The 11,212-nt window shown below is 40.8% G+C and overlaps 1 long non-coding RNA gene across 2 annotated transcripts; it reads left to right on the top strand.

Moving 5' to 3' along the window:
* The first annotated feature begins 1,383 nt into the window (after positions 1–1,383).
* LOC107308875 lies at positions 1,384–10,827 on the top strand. Of its 2 annotated transcripts, none has more exons than XR_001552965.1 (3): positions 1,384–1,458; positions 9,164–9,365; positions 10,305–10,827. It is a non-coding gene; the product is annotated as an uncharacterized LOC107308875 (long non-coding RNA). The 2 variants fall into 2 exon arrangements; XR_001552964.1 differs by having other exon boundaries at positions 1,412–1,458; positions 8,234–9,365.
* Positions 10,828–11,212: the final 385 nt, after the last annotated feature.

The raw sequence follows: 11,212 nt of genomic DNA, 5'->3' as shown, positions 1-11,212 counted from the left end.
CTGCTAATAGGCACTGTTTTCTCTTAGGTTGTTAGAAATAACATTCCATATGTTTCAGCATTTCTAGTTTTTTTTGATGTAAATATTTTTCTTTGTACATGTGACTTAAATCATATGTCCTTGAGATCCAAAATTACATGTGTCTCACATCTTAATAGTCAGATCCTGCTACCATGTCAAGACTGACTAGGCCCAATTCCGTATTAAGGAGTTACACTGTTGGCCCAGGAACTTCAAGGTGTGAGATTTCCTGCTTTTTTAAGGACTCAGAGCAGAACACTGTAATAAGCAAAGTTTCTCCTTGACAAGACCATTTTAGTCCCATGATAGCAGGTACAGATCCACGTCATCACTGTGGATCTGACCAGCACTAAGCAAACCAGCACCACTTATCACACATAATGTGAGTATATGCAAACTAACTCCCCTTTGTGTGAAACTAAGCAGCCCCTGTTGGCACAGCTCAGGTGCTTCACCCCCTGCTGTGGGCAGTGTTGATGTCTGGGCTCAGTATTGTTTCTTCACTCCCACATGTGCCGCTACTGTGCTGCACTTCCTGATGCAACAGATTAGTTATTTGCTCAAGTCAAGAAAAGTGATGTTGGATGAGCAAGTGGCAGCCCTGTACACCCACACTGGTGTTATGACGGTGACAGATGAGTATAAAGTAAAGGCTACAAGAGGCTGCTGTTCTTCCCTGTGTGTGACTGTGGATATTGCAAAGGACGAAGATCCCCCATCATTTATAACTGCACAACCCAGTTATAACACCACTCGCAATAGTTGGTGGAGGCAGGGCAGAGACTTCAAAACAAACCCCACATTTGTTTAGACTTCTCAGGTGGTGGCAGCAAGGACACTCCATCTGTAACAATTTGTTCCCATGGTTTGTTGCTTTCCCTATTTTTTATTTTTGTTTTTTAAAGCCTGTTTTCAAATCTGTTCAGTTTGCCAAACTTCAGCTGCTCACCTCAGCATCCCTGCAGCAGCCAGCTAGTGCTGCACTGCTGGGAGCTGCCTCGGTGAGGTGTCCCATCTACTTCTCTGCATGGTCTGTGCCACATGCAGCATGTGAGGCTTCTGGGGAGGAAGGAGAAAGCTTAGAGTCATAGAATGGCTTGGGCTAGAGGGCACCTCAGAAATCACTTAATTCTAACTACTTTGAGGAGTTAGTTCGTTCCCAAGGGCACTGCATGCAGATGCGATGCACAGCTCCACAGGTGATTAGACAGAGTATGGGAACTGTTGAGTCATGGCCCAAAACAGTGACTGAGCACCTGGTGAAAGGATGTAGCCAGCCCTGGGAACGCAGGTGGAAGAAATTCACTTGTGTGATCAGAAGGGCTGCAGTCAGGCCCCCTAACCTCATTTAAGGGCTGGCTGCCACAAGAGAAGGTTCTCTTCTTGAGGAGTCTCTTCTTTGGAGTGTTTGGTGAGCCCTGATACTTGGAAAGGGGGGTAAGCAATTCCTTCTTTATTACCCAATTGTGACCTGATTTTTGTGGCTGATCTTAAACTGGTTTAAAGTAGCTGTATCTGCTATTGTCTTTCTCATTGTATGGATCCCTGGCTTGTTTGCTGGCAGGTATCCACCGGGTTGGATGCACACAATGTGCAAAGTCAAGAAAGTGGTTTTCTGGGTGCTGTTACTGTGCTTTGAGTCACATATTGACATATTGTATCTCTGGAGTAAAGCGATACTAATTGTATACCCAGGAAGAAAAAGAAAACATAAGAAGTGAATCAGCTGTATATCATCCTCAGTTTTATTTAGCATGTTTGCCAACCATATAACCCTTTTTCAGGGGAAAGTGAGAGTGTCTGTCCTCTGCTCTCCCAAAAGGCTTGTAATGTGCTAAGGTGAAATTTAATAATCTCACTCAGGATAATTATTTGAATTCTATATTAATAAAATTGGAATCCTTTTGTCAATAAAGAACTTGTATATTTAAAAGAGCATATTACACCTGAGGGGGGCATCTCCTATCAGAGGCCCTCCAAATGAGCACAATGCTATGTCTGAGGCTTTGCACCATAAGACTCTGCCAGGCAGCAAACAGCTGCTCCCCTGCTTTCCCTCCATCATATAGTGCAGTTAGCGAGTGGATGCACAGCTACTGCTAGCGTTGCATCTTCACTGCTTTTCTGTGGGCACATCTGGCAGTGTTATGCTCCACCAGCCCTAAGTGGTAGCATATAAATGGGTGGAAGGCAAATGGAAAATGTTATTAACTAATATATATCTCCATCTTCTGTTAGGGTAGTTTTAAAGTAACAGCTATTATCATTTTAATTGGAAGAAAATGCACACTATTATTAGTATCTAGTAGGAAACTGCAAATAGTTCATCACTGGGAATAGGCTTTGCCTATTGATTTTATATAGTATCATTGAATGAAGTTGTAGCCCTGAACTGTTATAACAGGACATGATCCTGTTTTTCAAGGTATTTACTTTCAAGAAGCGTCTCTGTTCCTTTTCATACATATAGGGAATAAGGAATGTTTTACTTTTAGTTTGTTTGCATGTTACAAAAGACTAAGTACATTTGTCTTTTTACAAACAGGATGATGTTAACTGCTGCACGAGGGCTCTGTGAATCCACCCAGTATGTGGCATCCATGTTAGCTCTTCTGTTGTGTTAGCATATTCTGAGCAGAAACTTCACAAAATACAAAGCTCAGAGCATCTCTGTCCAGTCTCTTTAGCCTGATGCCACAGTCAGAATTGAACAATGAAGGTTTTCCGCGCAAATAAGTTGCTTCCCAAATTCAACATAATAAGCCAGTTAGCTTCTGCCTTGCTATCAGCTGTGCAGTTTCACTGGGTTCAACAAATTGGAATGATGAATGATTGTACTTCAGTAATTTCTTTACCATTTACTAAAGGAGTATTTTGTCAGAATATGCTCTGGAATTTTATATCTGACTTCTGGGATGTCACATAGTTAAATAAATCACTGAACAGAAGAGAAATGAATCTCAGCAGACTGCGCATCTAAGTGGAGTAGCACTCCATATACTCCAGTACTTCTCTTCCAATTGTCAGCTGTATCTATTCTAAAGGAACTATTACTCTGCTAGAGAGAGCAACTTTGGAGTACAATGACTGCTTCTAGTAATACATTATTCACACTTTATCTTTAAAGTGTTGGCAAAGATTAACCAAACCATCTTCAGAACTTCCTATCACTCATATACAAACTAATTCCAAATATTTCCTAGACAGGATTCTGAGGCAGGATTCTTATGTGTTTTGGAGAAACTTCAGGATCAGACAGGTTTTTATAAAACACTGTGTTAAGTTATGGGATTTGGCTGCTTCATGTTGAAGTAGGGTCTGCTGCTTACCTTTGTGGATTCGGGACTGGAATGTCTCAGCAGACTATTGCTGAATGTATTTAATGCTAGGATAACAGAACACCTCTTTCAGGGTTTTTTTTAATAACATCTATATCTCCTCCAGCCCACATAAATGAAATGAGAATGATGCTCTCACCTACTGAGCCTTAAACAATTTTCATTCATTTAGTTTTTATCTCAGTGAGTCTTCAAGTATTTTAAACAGCAAGGAGGATTGAAACACCTTTCTCAAGGATAGATACATAACACAGTTGCATCAGAAGAGGGGCTTCTATTTAGTTGGTTTATAGAAGAGAAAGAACCACGTGGCAAACAATAGAATTATAAATCTATTATTTGGAATTGTTCCATGACAACAAATCAATGACTTCATCCCTTAGTTCTGTTTTCAGCCTCTCTAAACTCCTTGGTATTCCTTAATTGGTTTGATTATCCCATTGATTTCTGCAGCTTGCAGGGGTCAGTAGGGTCACAGAGAAGCTGTTTCCTCTGCCAGTTGCCCCCCATTGTATAATCAGCCTCCTTTTTAAATGTTAACTTACTCTTTTTCCACATTTAAAAGATAGTACCAATGATCTTCTTTGAGCCTGTATGAAACTCCATGTCTGCAAAGTGCAAGGTTTAAAAAAAAAAAAGCGTTAGTATTGTAAAATATTGCAGGACTCTATCATAGGCATTTTAGCATGGCAGAGATACTCCACATCTCAATATTTATGTCCAGAAAAGAGGGGGAAAATGGGTGGGGGGTGGGGGGGGGGAGGGGGAAGGAACAATTATTCAGAACTCAGTTCCATAAATTTCCAGTCACAATGGGAAAATTATAGGGTCCCTCCCCTCCATCACCGCCATCACCCACAAGGGTTATTAATAGACATTAGGAGGGTCTCTCATCTGTAGCAGTGTTAATGGGTTAGCTGTCCATCACAACAAATTGTAATAATTTACAGCACATCCATAGTGAGGTAGGGACAAAGCAGAGATTAGTGATCAAAATAGCACTGTGGCTCTTAAAGATCTTGTTAGCAGCTGCTTGCAAATTGCTAGAATTTGATATTTACATAAATGGGGGCTTTCCTGTAGGAAGACCTGCATGAAGCACAGGTTTGGTCCTTTTAATTTCCAGTTTCTAGTCACCCACAAATAGGGACATTCAGATGCATGTCAATATTTACTAGTACTTCCTATAAATAACTTCTTTACAGCATTTATATGGCTGGAATATCAGCAATGGTGTGGTGAGCAGGACTAGAGAAGTAATCCTGCCCCTGTACTTGGCATTGGTGAGGCCCCACCTCATGTAATGTGTTCAGTTCTGGGCACCTCAGTACAGAAAGGACATTGAGGTGCTGGACTAGGTAGGTCCAAAGCAGAGCAACAAGGCTGATGAAGGGCTTGAGAATGTGCCTTATGAGAAGCAGCTGAAAAAACTGGGGCTGTGTACCATGGGGAAGAGGAGGCTGAGGAGAGACCTAATTGCTCTCTTCCAACATCTGAAAGGTGCTTACAGTGGGAGTGGGGTTGGTCTCTTCTCACTGGTGACAGGACAAGTGGAAATGGCCTTAAGTTGCACTAGGGAGGTTTATGTTGGACATCAGGAGAATCTTCTTTACAGAAAGGGTTGCTAAGCACTGGAATAGGCTCCCCAGGGAGGTGGTTGAGTCACCATCCCTGGATGCGTTTAAAAACCGTTTGGATGTGGTGCTCAGGGACATGATTTAGTAGAGGGTTGTTAGTTAGGGTAGTATGGTTGGACTTGATGATCTTTCAGGACTTTTCCAACCTGAGCTATTTTATGATTGATTGTATGACTAAGTCTTCCCTTGCAGCAAAGGAATTAAGCTATCTTAGGCGATAAACTACATTCTTAACTAGTAATTCAAGTGCAGACCTCTAGTTTCTCATGCGCCTTTTTGAAAAGTTTTCCTTAGGTGTTCTGAGATCCAAATCCCTCACTCACAATTGCTTTTCTTCCAGGAAGACACGCTGAGGGCTTATCACTGACAGGTTTTATTTTCTGATTGCTTTACGTATTTTCCAGACAAATAAAGCAAATACAGAATAAATATTTTTACCCACTTATATTAATCATGTTCTCATAGCATATATCCTAGGTAGGAAGGCTTTGTTTGTAGACTGGGAGAGAAATATCACCCATAAGGTTCTTGACAAAAGTGTCAGCTGAGGCTGAAAGACAAAGTACAATGTTGCACTAATGAAGTATCTTTACCATTTTTCCTTAGTGAAACTCTGTACAGGAGGCAATAAAAGAATTTTTCTATGAGAGAAACAAAAGAAAAAATATTATCTCTAGGTATTGAATACTGCTAATTAAGTTATCAGATACAACAATGTGCAATGTTAACATAACAGAAATGCTATACTGTGTAGTCAAATGACTATGACTCAGCTGCTGTCTTCAAGTATATAGAGAGCACAAAGATTTGTCAAAGAACGAGGTTCATTTTTTTTTTCAGTAAATAAGGCACCTAGATTAAATGCCTTTATTACTGACGGGTGATACTGCCTAACAGAGAGGCATTTGAAATGAACATTGTCAACTTGACAAAGTACGTATCCTTCATTTAACGAGCCAGTAAATGGTTCATATTAATGAGTTAGAAATATACTGGTTTCTCAATCACTTTTTTTAAAGACTGTATGAATTTCCAAGAAATAAATCTCCTTCATTTAATAATACAAACTAGATGTTTGTTAATGTGGATTGTTTTTACATGTGGACTTTCACAAGCTTTGCAGTAAAAACCTGGAGATTGAAGAGTAGGGAAAGGAAAATAACAATAAACAATGAACTCATTAATCAGTTTATTCAGAAATTCAGTACAGAAGTAAATTAAAAATATCTATATTTTTTCCTTTTTCTATATTGCTAAAGTTTTAGAAAAATTCAACAGAGAAAATGCACAGAATAAGGACATTATTCAAGCATTCAAAAAATGGAGCATTTGGACCATTCTTTGCATTATACCTTCTTCCAATTCGGGAAAATACTGGATAGTGTTCACGTGTGCATCTTTTTTTCCATCTTTCTATTCTGCCAGTATGTCTGTAGTCATAAGTTTAAGGTTGTAAGGGTGCATAGCTTTCAGGATCTTTCCCAGCACAGAAGTGAGACTGACAGATGGGTAGTTATCTGGGTCATCCTTTCTGACCTTCTTGACACTGACTTTTTTCCAGTCATCAGGGACTCTACCTGGCTGCCACGGTTTTACCAGTAGCATCAGGTATGTCTTGGTGACTACATCAGCCAATTTCTTCAGGATTCTGGGATGCACCATTGGGACCCATAGACTTATGGATGTTCAGGTTCCTCAGGTGGTCATGAACCTGATCTTCACTTACAGCAGGAGGGACATTGCTCCCTCAGTTTCCACCTTCCAAACCATTTGTTCAAGGGCTGTGTATAGAGCAGTTGCCAGTGAAGGCTGAGATGAAGTTGCCGAATACTTGTCTTCTCCTTGTCCATTGTTACTAGCCTCTCTGTGTTGGACACTAGGGAGGAGGGCATGCCTTTTTGGTCTTTCCTCTTCCAGTTGATTTATCTACAGAAGCTCTTATTCTTTGCACCCCTTGCCAAGTCCAGTTCCAGTTGGGCCTTGGCCTTCCTGACCCCATCCCTACACAGCCTAGCAGCATCCCTATACTCCTCTCAGGTTACCTATCCCTGCTTCCACTGCCTGTGTGCTGCTTTCTTGCTCTCCAGTTTGACCAGCGAATCCTGGTTCAACCATGCTGGTCACTTGCCTTCCTTTCCCAACTTCCTACACCTGTGATTCTTTGATTCTAACGTTTGCAGTTATGTTATGCAGGAAGTCATAAACAAAAGGTACACAATGGTCCCTCTCAACCTCTGAAATGCATAACCCTATTAGCAATTTGCCGCCAAGCTAGAAATATCCATTTGTTGGAAACTTCTTCATAGTTGTCTAAGGGGTTCTGATGTGTGCTTTTCATTTGTTTCAGTTCTCTTGCACATCTCTGCAAAGCTTTGCCTAAAGTTCTTTTCTTGAAACACTGCTCTTCTGAACAATGCATCATTTCACTTTGATCTCTCAGCTGATACTGATTGTGCTATGGAAAATACAGAACAATAACTATTACTGTGGAATTTTGTCTTGGGTACCACATCACTATTGAAACCTGTGCATGCTGAGATAATTCTGCTGCCCACATGGCAGCCTGGTGGCTGGGTGTAACAGCTATGTTTTCCTGACACAGGAAACAGCCCTCATTGCTTACAGCTTATGACAGAGCGAATCAACTGTGCTGATACAATCCTTTCCAGAGTCTTTCTTTTCCTATTCAATGATAGTCCAGTCTTAACTGATAAAGTGCAAGTCATTATTCTGTGCTTTTTGATTCATCTTATATCTTTCTGTTCCTTATCATTGATTAATGATTCTCATAGAATTTTTCCTTTTACTTTTTTTTTCCTCATTCTTTACATTTTCTGATGCACAGAGATGTGCATGATAAAGACTCATCAGTGTCAGCTCCACTCTACATCTACTTCTTTCCCAAAGATCTCTTTTTATGCTGGCTGTAATTTATGTAGCCAAATATCTTAAAACCTAGGATCTAGGGGATGGGGACTTGGAAGGTTTGTTTTCTTGGTGAAGCAGTATCTAATAGCTGACAGGCATGGATGCTGGGGAGGTTCAGGGGATGGGCTGCAGGATGTGTCCATGCTCACACGTCCCTAAAGAGCAGCTCTGGCTGCTGCTGGCATGAACAGCTGATGGCTTGGCTGTGATCCTGCAGGACGTTTCTCATGTTCCAGTTTGTGCATGTCTCTGAGGCAGTGGGGTGGCCCTAGCCACGGAAGTATGATCAACCCCTTCCCCTCCCACCAGCCAAAGATGGATCCTTGTCACCCTGGGTGGACCTGCATGCCTGTGGAGCAAGAGAAAGCATCGTTTATCTTCAGTGTTTTTTGCATGCACTGATGCACCCTGGCAAACTGAAGACAGATGTTCTGATTTGCCCATCCTCCAGGTCAACTTTGCTTTGTACAGCCAGAGTATTGTCATATCTAACATACCTGAATCTCCTGGATCTCGCCTAATTCTTGTCCAAGCAGCTCCAGTATCTCTGCACAGAACTCCCCAGAGCTCTACACTACTTATTTGTATCTCTTACAATGAAGAGTTAACACACAAATTTCTCATAAGACTAATGTTACTGTGAGACTGCGAGCTGGCTGACTCTGTTTAAAAGAAAGAAACAAATAGAACAGTAAAAGATTTTATACTGTCTTTACTACTTTAATGTAGCAGGAATGTTAATGAATAGGAAAACATATCTCAAATTCAAAGGCACTTACTGCTACAATATGGTCAATGCTATTATCATTTGCAGTGCTTCTATCTAGAATGTGCTTGACATGATACAACAGGAGGGATGTAAATATTTTCAAAACTCATAAAACTCTGTCCCTGCAGTGTTCTGAGGAGGGCAAGGTGCCCTGCCACCAGGGTACAGGTATCCTTTGATGGATGGAGTTAGGAACCTCATCAGAGTCAGAATATGTACCATGAAGCAGAGATTTCATCCCAGACTAGTACACCAAAGTCTGTCAGAAGTCATACTGGAAGAATGATAGTTGTTTTTAGTATGGTTTTTTTTCTTATCTTAATAGTATTCTGAACCCAGTTGGTTAAGGGGAAAATAATTGCATTTTCCTAATAAGTCCAAGATTTTGATGTTGACACCTGTGGCTTCAGGAAGTTCCTCACGCTGATTTCACCCTTGGAGGTTCCAGACTTTCTCTTTTATTTCAAAAGGTACATTTTTAAACCTGTTGTAAAGAACTTAAGGACAGTAGCATGGAGCAAGAGCCTGAAGGATGAAAAGCCCACAAATGAGTTGAATCCATGATCCTGAGATTAAGGTCTGATCTGGAAGCAAATTATCACAGCTGGGAAGACTTTTGTCTGCCATATTTATGAAGGAGAAAGGAAAGAGAAACATCTGATCAGAAGACAGGTATCTTTACTCTTTTTATATAATGCCCCCAGAGATCATCTGTGGTACTTGAAAATATCCACTTGTTTATATGCCATAATAGAACAGCTGTGATATGTAACTGTCACTGTTAAGTTTCTCATACATCAATTAGGGGAATCTTGGGATTCATAGGACTCTGAGGAATAACCACGTCTCATATTGTGAGACAGTAGATTGATTGTAACTTGTTTTCTTCCCTCCTTCTGTCATTGCAGTTGATTAGATAGGGAGATCTGAAATTCATGATTGAGTAGTTTGGCTTTGTTGAGTTTTAAAGCTCTATAATTCAAAATCACTGGCATTGCTTCTCTTACAACTCAAGCAGGCTGACAGTTCCTACAGAGAAGAAGAAAAACCAAACTCAAGAGTAGAACAGAACCACAAAGCACTGAGCTCAGTTCATGGTGCATGGGTAGGTCCAGTGTGGGAAAACAGAGTTAGCTAGCTTGTAGGAGATACTTTGATATTTGACTGTAAGAAAATAAAAAAATAATAAAAAATAAAAATAAAAAAAAATTAAGACAGGTTTCTGCTGAAATTTTGCTATGCTTTGTCCTTTGGTGTATTTTGGTAACTATTCCCAGGCTTAGCAGAAGTATAGAGCACACTGTGCGTTTCCTTCAGATGAAAAGAGATGTTGCGCTCTGAGGGAATGCAGTGCCATAACAAAAGCATTGTCACTGTGATTCGAAGCACTGGATCTACCCTGCCTGAAGTTCCACTTACCACCCCTCCCCCCCCCCCCCCCCCCCCCCCCCCCCCCCCCCCCCCCCCAAAAAAAATTATATATATTATAGATATTTTTATATATATATATGTATATAAATCCAACTTAGCACATTTTTGCTCTATGTAGGAAAGTTAATGTTCCCATACATACCTTTTTTTTTTTTTCCCCCTCCTCCTTTCTCCTTGCAGTCATTCAAGTTGGCCATTCCTGGTTGTATCTATTCTCCTTCCTTGAGCAAGTGTTGTACAGCCCACCTCATTTGGCTCTTTATTCCCTGATGTCTGTTACCTCTGCTCCAGTATAGATAACCCAAACCACAGCATTGCTCAACTAGGAACAGTCCTGAAGGAAGAGCTAGTCCATGCAGAGGAGCTGTTCATGCCTTCTGTTGGATGTGTTCCCAGATGAACTGAGCTGGAAGGCCTAATTTATCTGGATTTTGAGGAATCACACCCATCAGAGGAAGTCATATTTTGAAACTGAATTGTTATGATCACCCTTTCAGCTCTAGTAAGCATTCCAGTAGATAACTAAGTGAGTCAAGGACTTAAGATAGACCACAGAAGATGATGGAAGTGCTGGGACTGATGTTTTCTGCTCTGTGTGTGAGGATCTGTATCTTTGCAAGTGACTTTCAAAAATGTTGATTTGTTAGCTACTTGCCATATCAGTGGAAGAGGAAAAAACACACTGTAATGACAAAGGTTTGTGGGAGGAGAGAATACCTCATGGTGTGACAAGAGAGGCTGTCAGAAGCCATGATGTCTTTGAATCACAAGTGCCATGAGAAGGCACCACCAGAGAATCAACCACAATCCATAAATAAACTTTGTTTGTGGTGGTCTTCAAAAGCTGAGCAACAGTGTAAGCTATTGCTTCAGGCCACATTTGGGCCACATTTGCTGCAGGACCAATCTGTCCAACCATGATGCATGGGCCATAAACCCATCCTGGATATCCTGGAGAAATGAAGAATGAAAGCACAGGCATAAATGTGAATTCAAGCAATCACATACTTAATAGCCAGATATAACCCAAGACAGCTGAGATCTGATCCCAGTTGAACTGGGATGGAGAGCCAGTTTTTTGAAAATAA

This window comes from Coturnix japonica, chromosome 2, assembly GCF_001577835.2.
Source record: "Coturnix japonica isolate 7356 chromosome 2, Coturnix japonica 2.1, whole genome shotgun sequence".
Lineage (NCBI taxonomy): Eukaryota > Metazoa > Chordata > Aves > Galliformes > Phasianidae > Coturnix > Coturnix japonica.
This window is presented reverse-complemented; position numbering and strand designations above follow the sequence as displayed.